This window comes from Podarcis gaigeae (genome assembly GCF_964106915.1).
Source record: "Podarcis gaigeae genome assembly, chromosome: 4".
In the NCBI taxonomy this organism is placed as follows: domain Eukaryota; kingdom Metazoa; phylum Chordata; class Lepidosauria; order Squamata; family Lacertidae; genus Podarcis; species Podarcis gaigeae.
The window spans coordinates 44,375,707-44,394,048 of NC_139677.1; the positions used below are offsets into that span (position 1 = coordinate 44,375,707).

Consider the following 18,342-nt stretch of genomic DNA (forward strand, 5'->3'; position numbering starts at 1 on the left):
TCAGCTACTTTTGAAACTCCAGGAAGTTTTGAAAGTGATTTGTGATGCAATGGAGCTATTGCTGGGGGGGGGGGGTGATAAGTGACAGAACAGAAGTTGGACATCCCTCTGTGCAATGCAGAAGACTTGGTTTACACCAATGGTAGCTCTCTAGACTGAAGTCATACTCTTTATTTTATGCCTTTGTTCATCTACAAAGTTTAATAAATAATAATAATTAAAAAATAAAATAATAATCATATTTATTTATACCCCGCCCTCCCCAGCCAGGACCAGGCTCAGGGCAGCTAACATCAAAGTATGATACATTAAAAACATAAATCAAACAATCGATTAAAATACATCTTAAAATCAATAAAATCAGGTGGCAACCCACGGATTATAACTATAGGGGATGGGGAACATTGAGTGCTCACCAGGCCCAACTGTTTGTGCTGGTCTTATATGAGCTGGTGGAAAGGGTTAGGGAGGTCACCTACACACTGGGTCTTATAACAAAAAAGAAGATGGGGGTCAGACTAGGCACCGACCAAAGGCCTGTTGGAACAGTTCCGTCTTGCAGTCCCTGCGGAAAGATGTCAAATCCCGCAGGGCCCTGGTCTCTTGCGACAGAGCGGTCCACCAGGCCAGGGCCACAGCTGAAAAAGCCTTGGCCTTGCTTGAGGCCAGTCTAATCTCCTTGAGGCCTGGGACCTCCAAGATGTTATTGTTTGTGTACCGTAAGGTCCTCTGTGGGGCATACCAGGAGAGGCGGTCCCATAAGTATGAGGGTCCTAGGCCACTTTGGCGTTAACTGTAAATATCCTGCTGTTGCTCCATCAGCTGGTATTCAGAGGCATGCCTGATATTGGAGAGTAGTGTACAGCCATCATTAGTAGTTATTGATACTTTCATTTGTTTAATCCCACTTACAGCCATTTAAGATAATGGTTATCACAATATATTGTGACAGCAAATTCCACAGTTATGTGCTATGTGACTTATTCTGAATCCTGAATCTTAAACTATTTTGCATCATTTAAATTACTTTTAAATTGAATTGAATTTACATTTGTAGGCCCTTAAAGATCACAGTGTTTTGCATTGCAGATAAAGTCATTGGATACAATTATATTGATACAATATTTAAATAAGAACACACATTAAATTTCCATATTAGAAGACATAACCACAACACAGAAGCAGATGGCTCAGCACCTGACATTAAAAGGTCTCCAAAAGCCAGAGTGAATAAATACATCTAAAGCTGATCCCCCAAAAAGGTGAATACCAAAGGCACCCGGCACACCTTGAAAGGTACGGAGTTCCACAAACATGGTGCCACAACAGAGAAGTTTATGCCTGGGGTCCTAGCTATCCACACACACCCTGCAATATCCACTGGCAGGACCACCAAAATGGGCTGTGAGCTCCACTCCAGCGCCCACCATAATTGTGTGGTTTTGCTTAGCCATAGTTTGGCTTAACATACCGTGCAAACCAGCTCATTGTGTAGCTAAATGAATTAGAAACACCTCACATACCTGTGATAGCAGGTACTCCAAACTTCAAGTATCTAACCTCACCGTTCTTTGACTAATGTAAGCCTGAGATCCTCCATGACATTGCTTTGATTACGACAGCAGGCCATTCAACAGATTTATTCTAGAAATATTTAAGGAGCTTGCTAACATCTGTTCTAAAATCACTGAGTGTTTCTCTCTTATTTATTTCATTATATGCTCCTTTGTCTGGCCATCTGTGCTGCTTTGATAATAGTAACTCAAGCTGATGTTATGTAGTTCAGTAAATCTTCCACTCTGCAGACTTTCCCCTTATGCTAGGTACATTAAACAATCCGCCGTGTGGTCTTCTTTTTTTTCTAGTCATGACTCATTCTCTATTGTCTAAGGACTCTGATCATTTTCTTTACTTTTTGCACAGACACTGTATAACGTGGCGAATTAATTTTAATTCTCCTCATAATAAAAGCATCTTAAAAGCTGAACGGCAAACAAAACGTTTACATGGTATTAAATAGATCCCTAGTGATAGAGATGGAACCATCTTCTGTAATGTTGTCCACAAAGAGAGGTACCATTCAGATTGTACTCTGGAAAGTTCTTTGGGGGTGGGGGGGTGTTTCAGCACATAACTATTTTTCCCTCTTGAAACTTATATTTTCAGGAGCATCTTCTTATCCATCTTATAGAACTTGGTTTTTACAAATCAGATCAATCCATGGAGCTTAATTCATCTACCTTTTCTCACCCCCTATTTCTAACTAACTCAAAGGTGGGGGAAGGAAACTGAACTACTGCACTGCAAGTACCTTTGTAAGTGGTTCTTAAGGATTATTTCCATTATTATCTGGCATGAGATATGAATAGGCTGAGATGGTTTCTTTTAAAAGTGACAAAAGCGTAACAAATGATGGATCAAGGTTGATTACTTAGAAGGGTCAGTTCACTAAAAATGGCTCGTGTGTCTCACTGTGACGAGAGAGACATGCTTTTATTTTATTGTAGTTCTCTTTTTTTCTGCTTAGGAGTCAGACTGCTCTCCACACAACCTTTCTGGAAGGACATTCAGTCTGTACCTCTGATTCGTACCTCAGGAAAACAGCAGAACAGTCCGTCACCTGAAGTTTGGGTGGTGCCGCTGAGGCAGCTGCAACCTTCCCGTCTTGCACATCACATTGAATACCAAGGACCTAACCTTTGGGACAGGACAATTTATAAACAAAAACACATACCTTTGTCATTGACTGTTCAATGAAGAAAAATGAACTGAGCTACATATTTCTGTCTAAGGTAGACTGGCATGTTGTTGCTGTTTTATTGGTACATTCTGAAGCATGTTGCAGCTGCAATAATTGTGTGCTGGTGGTGGGTTTAGACTGAACCATCCACGTGCTATTCTACTTTGTTAGTTGTTCTGCGATGCTTACCAAGTGTATGCATAATATTACTATCTGGAGGGGCATTCTTCCACTCCCAAGCAACAAAAGCAGGACAAGCAACAACAACAAACAAATTACAGGGTTTCAGCAGGAAGCAACGGGACATACAAAAATTAGGAACAGAGCCATGGGACTGTCATAAATAGTATGGAAAACAAGATCATCCTGGACCTTCTTTTTTTTATGAGGCAGTGCACATCCATTTTTCTACCATTCTTTTAACTGCAGTATGTGACACTAATAAAGAAAAGCTATTTCCAGATTTATTATCACTATTCAGTTATACAACTAATGCTTAGTAAAGCTTGCATAAGCAAAGTTTAATATGCTCATTCAGTCGAACTGCTTTCCCATTAGAAATTCAAATCTTTACGTCTTTACCTCCTTTAAGCAGATTGAATCAAGAAATATTACTACCCAGGATTTCACTTCCCAAAACACATCATTCCAAATCAATGAATACCATTCTGCATATTAGAACGCTGCTCAAACAGGACTATTAAGGGCACTTAGAACTAGATCAAATTGTATGCTTTTATAATGTAGTAATACAAGTACAGACATGTTAGTACTGCAAATGTTTTCACCACTTTTCAGAATCAGCACTTTTCCAATAATTTGCTGATAGCAAGAGGGCACATTATTTGGCCAAAAAGTAGTATTTAGAATGGATGAAAGAACACATTGACTTTGTCCAGAAAAAGCTGTGAATTAATTTTCCTGTCACGCTGCAGTAACATAATTACACAAATATAAAATAATCAGGAATCTTTTGGCTTTCTTAGACTATGAATATTGGCACCTGCAATCATTGTTTTGAGTAAATACTTGCACTTTGGCTTGCAGCATTGCACCAATCCACCAAGGAGGGTCCTTCATTTTGTTGGAAGGCACTGGATTTTGCTTGATGTGGCTATTGTCCTGTTCTCCTCTACCATGTACACTGAGAGGTGAGGAACTTTTAAGTGCCTGAAGGCCACTTTCCCTCACAGGTGACCATCTGAAGGCTGCCTGCCTGTGGTGGGGCCAGAAGCAAAAAGTGGGTGGGCCTGGAGGCAAAATGGGTGGAGCAATTATTATCATTATTTATTAAATGTAATGGTTCCCTTTTTTGCCATTGGGGTCAAAGCAACTTTCAGTATCTTAAGCAAAAACCAAATGCATACATACAGTTAAACCAGTATTTTTACAAAAACAAACCCTCTAAAAGACAATTCTATTACTGTATTTAAAAAAAACTAAGTAAAAACATCACACTCATTAAAAATTAGCCCATAGATAATTAAAAGCCAAAGGCCTGATGGAAAAGGAAGATTTTTGCCTTGTACCTGAAGATATGTAACAATGGTGCCTGGTGAGCCTCCTTGGGGAGAGTATTCCACAAGTGGGGAACCACCACTGAAAAGGCCCATTCTTGTGTTACCACCCTCCATACCTCCCATGGTGGGGGCAAATGAAGAAATGCAATAAATGTGACTCCTTTCTAGCTTGGCCCTGTGTAGAGGCAGGTCATGTGACATGAGTGCCACACACTATGATTTGAATGTATAATAATACTTCCTCTAGTAGATACTACTAAGACTTTCTTCAAGGGAGGGTAAGAAATTCAGTGTCAGAGTAGACTTTCTTTTGAATCCCAACCATTCTGTTTATTTATTTTATAATTTAGAAACAGCTAAATATGATGGTTTCTAAGTAGCGTATAATAGGGATACTGTACAGCATACATCACAAAATCATTTAAAATAAAGCTGTCTAGTGTTTGACTGGCTTGTATGTTCCATACAGTCAAAACAAGGCATAGACTGTAGTTCTATGAATATTTATTTGGGGGTTACCCTGAATGAAATCAATGGGATTTACATCTGAGTAAATTAGTAGGATTTACATCTTACATATGCAGGATCACATTTTTTAGAGTATGTGTTATATTTTTGGGTAGTTAGGCTTAAGTCTAGATTCATCTTTTTCTTATGTATCTTGTTCTTTTCAGTCTCGTGTACTTTTGACCAGATTTTTTGTTTTTTCCTGATGTTTTCAGAAAGTGGAAGCATTGCTGGAGATCAGTGTTCCTCACTGTATGTGTAGACTTGGTTTCCTTCAGGCTTTTTAAAAAATCCATTCTAAAAGTCCAGGATAATTTCTGTAGCAAGGCAAAGTCTGAGTGTTACTGTCTGCTGAGACAAGATAAGGGTAAGTAATGGGTAGCTCTCTCTATCTTGTAAAGCTTTGGGTAAAACCTACATTTCATTTCCCTTCTGGAAATACAAACAGGGGTTTCCGCTTTTTCAAGCAAATTAATTTGGTTTGAAACAGTGGCGCCTTAACTACTCAATGCAGTTGACTAAAAACTCTGGCAAAGGTAATAACAGAAGGTAGTCCACCGCACTATTTTAATGCCAAATTTATACTACAGTCATAAACATTTCAGTTTGATGCAAAGGCTTTGCTCATTTGTCATGGTTCAGGATACATTATTCACACATTGAAGTCTGCTAACAGACTGGCTATACAGCTAAAGAATATAAATGATTGTCAGATGCATGAATAATCATGTTCACTTGCCAGTGTTGTCACTTGCCAGCATTCTCACATGAAGGGGAAAGTTGCCATTAGTCCTTCACAGCAAAAGGGCCATGTGTGTTCACTTATCCATTACCTCCACAATCCCAGTCACCAGGAGAATGTATGGAAACTTACCCCCCCAAAAAAAAAAACAACCCAGCCACTTTGTGTCCTCACAGTTTTGGGGTTGCTCCCTTCCCTAGATGCTCCAAGTGCGGGAGATTAGCAGCCAAACCTAACAAATGCATATTCTTGCTAGTTAACATGAGAAGGGTCTAAGTCCACAGAGCTGATAGGCCATAGAAAGACAATTGGTAGAGAGGGTTCTGTGTGATGTCATTTCCCCTCCTCTTCTGGAGAGGAAGGAGCATTTAGTACTTCCTGTTCCTCTCTCTCTCTTCCTGTGACCTGCCAAGGCGGCAGATGTGCTCTGAAGCTGGTTATATTGTAAATGTAAGTGTTTTGCCTGCATAGTTTTTATTGCTGCCTTTGATGTGAACCAATGCAAGATTATAAGTAAATAGATTATATTTTTATACTTACCTCCCAGGTTGTTGTCTGAATCTTTATTAAGTGGGGGTAAGAAAGGGGAGCCAGCTTACTTCATAGCTGGACTTGATCAAAACAAGACTTTACAGCCTAATTCCTATTCTTTTCATTTTGCTGCCAAGAATGGGATTTTGTAACTCTGTTTAACCAACACACATGGGCACCTGGAGGGATAAATTGCAATTAATATATCCTCTCCTGACCAATTAAAACGCATCCCACGCCAAGCACTTAACATTTAAAATGCCCCAGATGGTGGCTTTTGGTTTGTCTCCATTGGTTCCCTTTCTTTCTTTTCTGGCCACCTTTGCTCCCTCTGTCTGTTCTAGGAAATACGCAATTTTAACTCTTTTTACTTCATTAGATTCCACATACCCCTAATCTAGTCCCACCCTTCTGAAATAATCATGGGATAATCACATAACACAGATAGATCAAAGTACTGCTTTAGCTTGCCCTGGGGTTGGGGCATGCCCAATGCAATTTTTCAACTACTTTTCTTTGGCCTTCAGATATTTTCTGCCACCCTGTGCCACATCACTTTAGAAAGTCTCCTTAGGCTGGATGTAGACATGCTGTAAAAGAAGACTGGAATGTGATGGAAGAGTTTGAAGGCGGTAGAATGAATTATAATCACATTTTTCAATGTTTCCAATGTAAAAACAACTCCCCGTTAGTAAAAAAAAAAAAAAAAAAAAAAGTTCTCAGCAGAGAAAGTGTTTGGCTAGAGCCATTCTTCCTGGTGTGTAATGTTTTTATTTTATTTTATGTGCAGGGAGTTTTTATATTAGGGGTGGGAAAACTGTGCCTCTCCAGATGTTGTTGGAGTCCCACTCCCATCATCCATGGCTATTGGCTCTACTGGCTAGAACTGATGGATGCTGAGGGCTAAAGGTTCCCCACTCCCATCGTATCTTGGAAAGCATTATAAAAATGGTGCCTGCAGTGGTGTGGTTGATTTTATCCCCTCATCTTCCTGCCCTCTCATTCTGCTGCATTTGCAACTGTGTCTCATGTTGCAAAAGAAGTTTGCTATGCTGCATTCGGCAGGGGCAGGGATGGGAGAGAAATTTAGTTCAGTTTGCATTTCAAGGCAAGCCTACTTAATCCACACTTCCCAAAACAATTTGCAAACCAAAACAAAGGCATCCTTCTAAAGTTACACATCTTTGAATTTTGTAATATTATTCTCCAGTCAAGTGCTGTGTACATAGATGTATATACTAAGATAAAGTGTACAGTGGTGCCCCGCAAGACTAATGCCTCATAAGACGAAAAACTCGCTAGACGAAAGAGTTTTTCGTTTTTTGAGGTGCTTCGCAAGACGAATTTCCCTGTGGGCTTGCTTCGCAAGACGAAAACATCTTGCAAGTTTGTTTCCTTTTTCGTAAAACCGTTAATACCCAGGGTGCATTGCTTGAAGAGGTGCAGTTGCGACTTGACTTCGAGGAGCAACTCATAGCATGCGGTGTGGTAGCCTTTTTTGAAGTTTTTGAGGACTTTGGTGATTTTTGAAGCTTTTCCAAAACTTCTTTTGCAGCCATTTGGTAAGTTAAACTTTTAAAACTTTTTTTGGGGGGTTGGATTTTGGGTTGGGGTGTTTGGAATTCAAGGACTTGGTGTTGGGGAGGGGTTTGCAAGAATCTGGGAGCTTGTGTGGTTTTTTCTGCATTTTTATGATTTTTTTGTGACCATTGGGCCACTCTGCTGTTTTTTTTTAAAAAAAAAAATCTGGGTTTGAATTTCTGTGTGGTGGGTGGCTGGGGGAACAGTTGAGGAGGGGTTTGCAAGAATCTGGGAGCTTGTGTGGGGTTTTTTTTTTTGAATTTTTATGATTTTTTGTGACCATTGGGCCACAAAAAAAATTCTGGGTTTGAATTTGTATGCGGTGGGTGGCTGGGGAAACAGTTGAGGAGGGGTTTGCAAGAATCTGGGAGCTTGTGTGGTGTTTTTTTTTTTTGAATTTTTATGATTTTTTGTGACCATTGGGCCACTCTGCTGTTGTTTAAAAAAATTTCTGGGTTTGAATTTCTGTGTGGTAGGTGGCTGGGGGAACAGTTGGGGAGGGGTTTGCAAGAATCTGGGAGCTTGTGTGGTTTTTTCTGCATTTTTATGATTTTCTGTGACCATTGGGCCATGTTGTGTGTTTTTTTAAAAAAAATGTGGGTTTGAATTTCTGTGTGGTGGGTGGTTGGGTGCTTTTGAATTTTTTGGATGTGAAGCACTGATTTTTTTCCCCCCTGAGTTTACGAAGGTAGGAGCTGTGCTGCCATGGGACCCAAGAAGACTGCTGCTGCAGAGGCCGGCGAGAGGAAGAAGGAGAAGGTGACGCTGGAAATGAAGAAGGAGATCATCTGGAAGCACGACGGTGGAATGCGTGTGACAGACCTTGCCAGGGAGTACGGGAGGCATCCATCGACCATCGGGACCATCCTGAAGATGAGGGAGAAGATCCTTGCGACTGATGCAGCCCAGGGAGTCAACAGGATCGTGAAGAACCGCCCAGCTGTTCTGGAGGAGGTCGAGAAGTTGCTGCTCATCTGGTTAGAAGAGAAGCAGCGTGCAGGGGACACAGTAACTGAGGCCGTCATTTGTGAGAAGGCCAAGGCCTTGCATGCAGACCTCGTCCAGGAACAGCCAGGAACCTCAGGCGAGCCAGAAGTCTTCAAGGCAAGCAGAGGTTGGTTTGACCGGTTCAAGACAAGATCTGGAATCCACAGCGTGCCCAGGCATGGAGAGGCTGCCAGTTCTGATGTTCCTGCGGCTGAAAACTTTGCAGCGGAGTTCCTGGAGGTTGTGAAGACGGAGGGCTACGTTCCACAGCAGGTCTTCAACTGCGACGAGACCGGGCTGTTTTGGAAGAGGATGCCCAAAAGGACTTTCATCACACAGGAGGAGGCCAAGTTGCCTGGCCACAAGCCCATGAAGGACTGTCTGACCCTGCTCTTCTGTGCCAACGCAAGCGGCAACCTGAAGATCAAGCCCCTGCTGGTGTACCACTCAGAGAACCCATGGGCCTTCAAGAAACACAAGGTTGACAAGGAGCAGCTGAGTATCATGTGGCGATCCAACAGTAAGTCTTGGGTCACACGTGTGCTGTTTGTGGACTGGGTTAATCTTGCTTTTGGCCCTGCTGTCAGACAGTACCTGCTGGACAACGACCTGCTGCTGAAGGCTTTGTTTCTGATGGACAATGCTCCTGCTCATCCTAAAGGCCTTGAGGAGGACTTGTTGGAGGAGTTCAGCTTCATCAGCATCATGTTCCTGCCGCCTAACATCATGCCACTGCTCCAGCCGATGGATCAGCAGGTCATCGCCAATTTCAAAAAACTCTACACCAAGGAACTTTTCAGGTGATGCTTCGAGGTGACTGATTGCACCACCATCACCCTGCGGAAATTCTGGAAGGACCACTTCGACATCGTCACCTTCTTGAAGATGATCACCACGGCCTGGAACGGGATCAGCCAGAGAAATTTGAATTGCGCTTGGCGCAGCCTGTGGCCGGACTGTGTGGCACCAAGTGACTCTGATGCACCAGAGTCAACAGTGGTGCAGGACATTGTTGCCTTGGGGAGGACCATGGGCCTGGAGGTCACAGAAGAGGACGTCAGCGAGCTGGTGGAGGAGCACGACCACGAGCTGACCACCCAGGAGATGGTTGAACTGCAGGCAGAGGCTGCGCAGGAGCAGGCCTCGCTGGAAGAGGAGGAAGCAACTGAGGAACGGCTGTCCTCCAAAGAACTGAGGGACATTTGCATGAAGTGGAGGGATGTGCAGGCTTTTGCACAGCGGCACCACCCTAACAAGCACGTGGCACATGACCTTGCGAACACTTTTGATACGACGGTCATGTCACCTTTCAGGGAGGTGCTGAAAAGGCGGATGAAGCAGCAGACCATGGACAGGTTCTTCAGCAAGAAGCAAAGACTGGAAGAGGAACCTTCTTCGAGTGGTCCCCCAGAGTCTTAGAAAATGTACTGTACACTTCGTTGATTTTAAATATTTTTCTGTCATGTTTAGAAACTTAATTTATTGTTCCTTCAATTTTTGAAATGCTCTTTACAGTATGTGTGACTTTAAAGGGCAGTTAATAAACTCTTTTTGTACCAAATTTGGCTTTGTTTGGACTTTTTTTGACCATAGGAATGCATTAATTGAATTTCAATGCATTCCTATGGGATTTCGTGCTTCACAAGATGAAAAATTCGCTAGACGAAAAAACTCACAGAACGAATTAATTTCATTTTGCGAGGCACCACTGTACATAAAAATGTTAGATTAGTGAAAATAGCATACAAAAAGCAATAAATAAGAGGAAATTGCTTGCTTGTATATACAGTGGTACCTCGGGTTAAGAACTTAATTCGTTCAGGAGGCCCATTCTTAACCTGAAACTGTTCTTAACCTGAGGTACCACTTTAGCTAATGGGGCCTCCCGCTGCAGCCTCCGGCCATTTCTGTTCTCATCCTGAAGCAAAGTTCTTAACCCGAAGTACTATTTCTGGGTTAGTGGAGTCTGTAACCTGAAGCGTCTGTAACCTGAAGCGGCTATAGCCTGAGGTACCACTGTAAAGCTATTTTTCATACAAAAAATGAGTATGAGAAGAAATTTGCACTAAAATGTAGATAAATTTTCATGAGAACTTTTAAAAAATTGAAAATTGATTTGACAATGTGGAAAACTGAACTTAAGACCATTTGTACATGTTTTTTTAACCATGACTGGCAATGGCTCGCTGTCCAGTTTCAGGCAGGACTCTTTCCCACCTCTACCTGAAGATGCCTGGGAATGAACTTGGGCCTTCTGCATGCCAGGCCAAAGCTCTGCCCCTGAGTTACAACCATTCCCTCATATACTGTATGAAAGGTGTGGGGAACCTTTGGTCCTCCAGATGTTGCTAAACTACAACTCCCATCAGCTTCAGCAAGCATGGCCAAAAGGACCAAAAGTTCACACCCCCTGCTGTATGAGAAACACACACACACCCTTAAGAGTGCAGAAGTTGTTCATTTATTTCATTTATTTATATAGCCATATCCTTCTTTTTACTCCACATGGAGTCCCCAAAACAGGTTGTAAACAGAACAAAACAATAGCATCAATTTAAAACCACAAGTAATTCGTTTAAAAACAAAACTATATAAAAGGCATTTCTAAACAAGGCTGTTTCCCTGAAGGTTAGGAGGGAAGGGCTGAACAAACCTCTTGAGGAAGATTCCAGACCTTAGGATCCACCACTGAGAAGACTTGTCCCCCATAACCAACAAGCACATCTCAGGCAGCATTGAGGTGTGGTCCAGAGTCTCCTCATAAGAGCTTAATAGATAGACAGAGCCATGTAGGAACAGCCAGACCTTTAGGTATTCCAGACGCAAATCATTTAGCTTTGCAGTGGCTCTGAGTGGTTTCTGAGCAGAATTCAAAGTACCACTTGTTGTCTTTAAACTTTAAAGACAACCAGTAGCACTTTGATTTGGGCTGAGAAACGCACCAGGACGCAAAGCAGATTAAATAGCAATGGAGTCAAATGCTCTAAATAACAACACACGCACCACATATCAACAGTCTGGCAGTGGCATTCTGAACCAGCTATAGTTTTTAGATCTTCAAAGGCAGCTCCACCTAGAGCATATTGTAACAGAACAACACAGTTGTTATGTGGTAGTTTGGATCCAGGCCATTATCTTCATGGGGGTTTTTTCTGCTGTGAAATCTGCCATCGAGGTATGAAAGTAGGAGAACACTGCCACCTATTGAAAAAATTGATAGCGGTCTGGTTCTTAAGGTATCTACATCTTTCCAAAAACAACTCTAACCCACTCCTAAGCCCAAGGGACTTTCAAATAGTTACACTGATTCTTGCTTATGTAACATATGTTATTTGACGTTCTAACCAATTGTTGCATGTTCCTAGGTGTAAAGCAGGTGTCTAAGATTCAATAAGTCCTTGTTGTAAAATCGCACCACTACCAGGAACTCACTTGGTGTCTTTAGGCAAGGTGTGCTCTCTTTGCTTATGCCCTGACCCTCTTCATATGCAAGACAGGAATAATAATATTGACCTACCTCTTTGGTTTGTTGCAAGGTTTAGAAACAGGATAATATATGTGGAGTGCCTGCTTAGAAACTCAAAAGCATTGTGCAAATGCTATTATCTGAGATTTCCAAATGGAGTCAAGAGCATGTCTAATGCACACACAAGCCCACAGGTGGGCATTTCTTAAATGAAAGAGATATTTTCAGACACATGCATACACATGCATGTGCTATGAATTCAGTTCAGAATTATAAGACTCAGAGCTGATTTTGACAGATTAATTTGACAAGCATTGTGAAGTGGCAGTCAAATATTGGGAGGTCTGTTAAATCCACTCTGCAAAAACTATAGCTATAGATAGATTTTGTTGTTGTTTAGTCGTGTCCGACTCTTCGTGACCCCATGGACCAGAGCACGCCAGGCACTCCTGTCTTCCACTGCCTCCTGCAGTTTGGTCAAACTTATGTTTGTAGCTTCGGGAACACTGTCCAACCATCTCGTCCTCTGTCGTCCCCTTCTCCTTGTGCCCTCAGTCTTTCCCAACATCAGGGTCTTTTCCAGGGAGTCTTCTCTTCTCATAAGGTGGCCAAAGTATTGGAGCCTCAGCTTCAGGATCTGTCCTTCCAGTGAGCACTCAGGGCTGATTTCCTTCAGAATGGATAGGTTTGGTCTTCTTGCAGTCCATGGTACTCTCAAGAGTCTCCTCCAGCATCATAATTCAAAAGCATCAATTCTTCGGTGATCAGCCTTCTTTATGGATACACACAGACAAATGCCACACTGGCAGTTTAGCAAGGAATTGCCTTTTTTCCACTCCCCTTTTATGGAGAAACCAGATACTATTACTCCCAGATGTTTGCACTCTGAAGTTTCTATTTCCCCCACCAAATGTGATTTGTGGGGACTTTCCCTTCTGAATGTGATACGGCATTGTTTTACTTTGAACTGGTGTTCCATTTAAATAAAGTTTTAATTATGATTATATTTTTATCAATTTATTCTCATCATTTTTTTACTTTTCATTTTTATATAGTGAAATACTACTCTTTTGCTACAGAAAGAATTCAGAAAGAAAGAAAAATCTGTATTTAAAGTGCACTCCATGGAAACAGTAACTGATATTAATAGGCAATGAAGGTGACTGTTCCAGATGCAATTAACAGGGTATTCATCACTAACCTAAAAGCCACATGGAACAGGAAGCAATAAAAGGGATAGGGAGCTTTTAATCAATATTGAAAAGAATCTTAACTGAAGAGGACAGACTTCTGAGTAAGCATTATAGAAGGATCTTAGCCATGGAGAAGGACTGCTTGATATGTGTGGAACCATTACTTCAATGCCATCTGCAACTGATTGCAGGAAGCAATACCTCAGCAGTGCTAAAGAGATATACAATGGTACCCCGGGTTAAGAACTTAATTCATTCTGGAGGTCTGTTCTTAACCTGATACTGTTCTTAACCTGAAAAACCACTTTAGCTAAAGGGGCCTCCCACTGCTGCCGCTGCACCGCCGCTACACGATTTCTGTTCTCATCCTGAAGCAAAGTTCTTAACCCAAGGTAGTATTTCTGGGTTAGCAGAGTCTGTAACCTGAAGCATCTGTAACCCGAGGTACCACTGTATTATGGATAGATGGAACTGTGGTTTTAAAATAACTACTTAATGCTCATTTTCCCCCAAGGTGTATTGAACAGGTACATCATAAGTCTAATAAACTAAACACCTTTGTGAATCATATTCAGCTGAATCATAACCAGACTTATACTGTGAAGTACACTTACTTTCATCACCCAAAAGATGGAAAGCAGTCACCAGAACAAGAATGTCTAAGCAGATGATAATAACCTGTCACCATTGTTCAATCAGCCCATGTTTGCATTGGTTTAGCTAATTGATATTGCCAGAAGTTGCTTCCAGGCAGGACTGTAAAATCAAAAGCTGCTCAGGAAGCCAAATCTTTATGTGTGCAGAATTCCTTTCTACAGGCACTTTGCAGTCCCTGCACATTACTCTACCCACCAGTCTGTCTTAGTGAGAGCCAGAACATTTCACTTTTCCAATTAGTAATTTTCATCATGTTCATTCTACTGAGCATAACACCACTTTGGAACCACATTTCTTTTTATTCCCTGGTAGAAAATCCCCTCTCCCTCTGCTTTATAGATTTTCTCTCATATATGACAGCCAGTGCCATATATTTGTTGAAATGCCCTTTTCAGTTTGAGAAGATAAAAGGAGCTAGCTAGCAATTTCAGCAGAATATTGTTAAATATCAGTGAGTGCCTCCAAAAAGTGGCAATGAATGCCATGTTGCAGTCCAGATATTACATTTGGCATAATGTTTTCCATACTACAAAAAAAAAAGATATTGGAAATGTTCCATTGTATATTGCACTTAAAACACACTTAAAATGGTGTATTTGCAGCTGTATAACTGAGTCCCTTGTCTATACACATTAGGGAGATGCACATATGCAGGAGGAAGAGTGGTCAGATCATTAGTTCAGTCACTCTGTACAAGGCAGATTACATATATATTATACTTGTACCAGAGGGAATTAGCAATCACAGTGTCAAGGAAGGTATATTACAAAAATGGAAGATTGATTACTATGCAGTTTGTCAAAGAAACTGGCAGTATTTAAATTTGACCTTTGGATAGCGATAAGAAGACCCTAATGCCAGTTACAGAGAGGAGAAGGCAATTACGACCAGACTGGCATGCACAGAGCTGTATTAGGTTAAAGAGGGAAGTTCAATGCAAATACTCCTATCTGTGGACTTGGGGTGCTGGGTTCTGAGACCAGAAAGGGGAACCATCTGTAAGACTTGGGTATTTGCTGCCTATGCCCACATCTGGTCAGGTGAAGTGATATGTCCTTGACAAAGTGACATATGCTGCTCATTTGTTTGGGAGCGGACAAGCAATTGCCTTGCTTTGGTGTCCATCCTGCATCTATAAAAGCTGGGAAGCCTAGCAGGCCGCTTTGCTGCTAAGTCTACATCTTCTTTAATAAAGCAGTAGAATTGGCCATTCTGATGTTTTTGACATCCTTCTTTGGTATCCCTGTACCCAACCCCTCCCCCAAGCCCTGCTTTGGGCCTGCAGTTCAGAACAGAGAGCAAGTGAAGTGAAAATTAATACCTTGACTGTTCCAAGATGGGAAAAGTGGAGAAGCTCTTCTTCAGAGCGTAGCAGTAAATCAGTAAGCTGTCTTTGTGTTAGGACACTGGGGGTTTTGCCATTCCTCACAAATCCTTGGCGATCAGACACTCTGGCTCTTAAAGATAGCTCTTGCTGTCAACAAACAACCACAGAAAAGGCAATGATAGGAGGCAAAGGATAGAATGAGCCCTCATAGGTTTCCTTGAGCCCAACATTGCATGAAACTGATCTTGCAATGAATTAATATTTGTTGCTTTTGAGCCTCGACAGAAGCCCTGAGTATAACAATAACAGATGGAAAGGAAGGTAGAAGACACTGAGGACCGAGGTAACGAAAGGGAGCCAAAATGACTAGAACCGGAACAATCTAAGCTAGGAAAGATACAATGAGAACTAATGTTTTGAAATTTGATTGCCTGTATTCTAAGCCACGTAAGAATAGTTTAGCACATGCAGTGGTACCTCAGGTTAAGTACTTAATTCATTCCAGAGGTCCGTACTTAACCTGAAACTGTTCTTAACCTGAAGCACCACTTTAGCTAATGGGGCCTCCCACTGCTGCCGCTGCACCGCCACTGCACGATTTCTGTTCTCATCCTGAAGCAAAGTTCTTAACCCGAAGTAAAATTTCTGGTTTAGCGGAATCTATAACCTGAAGCATATGTAACCTGAAGTGTACGTAACCCAAGGTACCACTGTACTTGAAAGCAAGTTGCACTGAAGCATTGAGACTTGCTTCCATGTCAACATGTTTAGTATCTAATGGATAATTTTATTCATCCTTTCTAGGGTCAAAATTGCATGTGCATTTTAATCTGTTTTAATTTTGATATGGCAACTTTCCCTTTCAGTTAATGAACATATCACCATTATTTTCCTGCCTGAAATGTCACAAGCCTTCAGAAGGCATCTCTCCACATTCCTATCCTAAATACCAGCCAGACTGCCCTGTATGTGCCTGAAATACTGCTAGTTCCTTCATGGTTTCCTCCTACTCCCCTATTCTCCTGTGAAATTGACAAAGTCAGGGGGAAACCATATCAGATTCACCTGTGCCTCTAGTTTCTTGGTTGATAAAAGTATTCCTGTGTGCAACTAGACTGGTGTGCTGTGCAGACATAATTTTTGAAGTAGGAAAAAACGGCCTGCTCTGCTGAGCAGTAACAGTAACAACAGCAGAGAAGTAAGATGGACATGTGCTCTCAAAGCCTCCATGAAAGTGCTAAGGTTTCCCCCTCAACATTGTTAGTTTCACAAGAGAGGGAAGAAGGGACATGGTAAAGGGAAATCTGCCTCTATAAAACTCACTTCCATAGAGAGGAAAACATTCCCAAATACATACACTGTAGTCAGGGGCGCCGACTTATAAAAAATATTGGGGGGGGGGGCGGGGGCCCATACCGACTTATAAAAAATATTGGGGGGGGCCAAGACCTCCAAACCGCTGCTGCTGGGGGAACGAAAGGGGCGAGCCCCAGGCTGCCCCGACCTTAAGTGAACCTGTGAGGGCCCGCCCTTTGCGGCAGCCGATTGGCTGCCGCCGTGGGCGGTGAATATTAATGAGCTAGGGGGAATCCCCGCTTCTCGCGGGGCTGACGCCAGCCCCGCGAGATTGTTGATGGGTCGAGAGCCCGCAACCCCACCCCCTCTCTAGATCAGGAGTGGCTTTGTTTTAACTCATTACTGAATGTATTTTAAAAGGTAACTATCGTCAAACAAGGAAAATAAAAAATACCAACATAATTTTGTGATTTTACAAAGCATAATATAACTAATAATTTTCTTAAATTATTGGGGGGGCAGAGCCCCCCCAAACAAATTTTTGAGGGGGCTCGGGCCCCCTCAGGCCCCATGGAGTCGGCGCCTATGACTGTAGTTCAATACAAGAAAAATGGTGGGTGGACTATAAATTGAGAGTCAGATACATAACATGTTCGCAAGTGGCACAAAAACGCAAGAAGCATGAAATGAAGCTATAAATGCCTTCCTGCACAGTCACTAATCACTTTAAAAATCAAATACTGTACAAGTACATTTAAAATTGCTTTTCTGTCTTTCACACAACATAAGGAAAAAGCATCACCTCTACAACCAGGGGTGGGTCACATTTTCCAGATTCTGACCTCTCCCACCACCACCCCTCAGGCCATTTTGGCAGATGCACAGGGCCCACACAGCAATCAGCTGATGCCATTAAGTGAGGTGACAGCTTCAAAAGGGCTTCCTGTCAGCAAAGTTGTATGTAGAGGAAAACTGTGTGCTGACACAGTTTGACTCCAAACTTTAGCTTGGTCTGCATGAGCTGCATTGGGCATGGCAGAACAGGATTGGCAGCAGTCGAAGTGCACACAGGAGTTGGCTGCTGCTGCTGCTTTTCACTGAATTCCCCTCTGCCCATATTTTCCAGTAAACAATTGCAAAAAAGTGAAAATTTGTCCTTGATAATTCAGCACAGGGTTACCATGTCCTGGATTTCATATATTGATAATAAATAATTGATAGCAAACAATTGCAAAAAAAAAAGTGAAAACATGTCCTTGATAATTCAGCATAGTGATACCATGTCCTGGATTTCATTTATTGATAATAAATCACCTGTTTCTGGTCAAGTGAATTAGACATGTGATCTAATGTTAATGAGAAGCTGGGTCTTTCATTGCTTTCCCTTTACGAGAATGCAAATAGGAGCTGCTGCTGTTGTCCTTGTTATGGTAACACGTTTCTATGCTTCCTTCATGGCCAGCGATTCAGTTCCAAAAAGGAGCAAGCAGCTGTGAATCAGATGCTCTTCAGACATCTGTGTCCTTTCCCAGAGAAAGTTTTGGGAATGTAGCTTTTAAGATTACTCTGGGAGGAAATGCCACACAAGTATAACAATTCAGCTGCTGATCGGAATGCGATGCTGTGGCTATGCCACATCCGATGTTACGAATGAGAACCCGTGGCCCTCCAGGCGTTGCTGGGATCCCCTCAGCCCGGGCCAGCATGCCCAACGGTCAGAGGCGCATCCTGGAGGGCGGCCAAGCTCCCTCCCGTACCGCGGCTGCATTCCCCCTCACAGACTAGGGTGCAGCCA

The 18,342-nt window shown here is 42.2% G+C and overlaps 1 protein-coding gene and 1 long non-coding RNA gene across 4 annotated transcripts in view; one reads left to right on the forward strand and one right to left on the reverse strand.

Moving 5' to 3' along the window:
• Positions 1 to 5,641, forward strand: part of PTCHD1 (patched domain containing 1) — a 104,179-nt gene extending 98,538 nt beyond the window's left edge. Inside the window, exons 9-10 of the mRNA XM_083734239.1 lie at positions 2,528 to 2,792; positions 4,983 to 5,641. The gene's annotated coding sequence lies outside the window, so the exon portion shown is untranslated. The remainder of the gene's footprint in view (positions 1 to 2,527; positions 2,793 to 4,982) is intronic.
• Positions 5,642 to 11,046: 5,405 nt separating this feature from the next.
• On the reverse strand, positions 11,047 to 18,190 carry LOC310842532. 3 transcript variants are annotated; one of them, XR_014563155.1, is made up of 4 exons: positions 17,862 to 18,190; positions 15,246 to 15,398; positions 12,126 to 12,278; positions 11,047 to 11,809 (listed from the first exon to the last, which is right to left on the reverse strand). It is a non-coding gene; the product is annotated as an uncharacterized lncRNA (long non-coding RNA). The 3 variants fall into 3 exon arrangements; XR_014563156.1 differs by having other exon boundaries at positions 12,126 to 14,023; XR_014563157.1 differs by lacking the exon at positions 17,862 to 18,190 and adding an exon at positions 17,350 to 17,855.
• Positions 18,191 to 18,342: the final 152 nt, after the last annotated feature.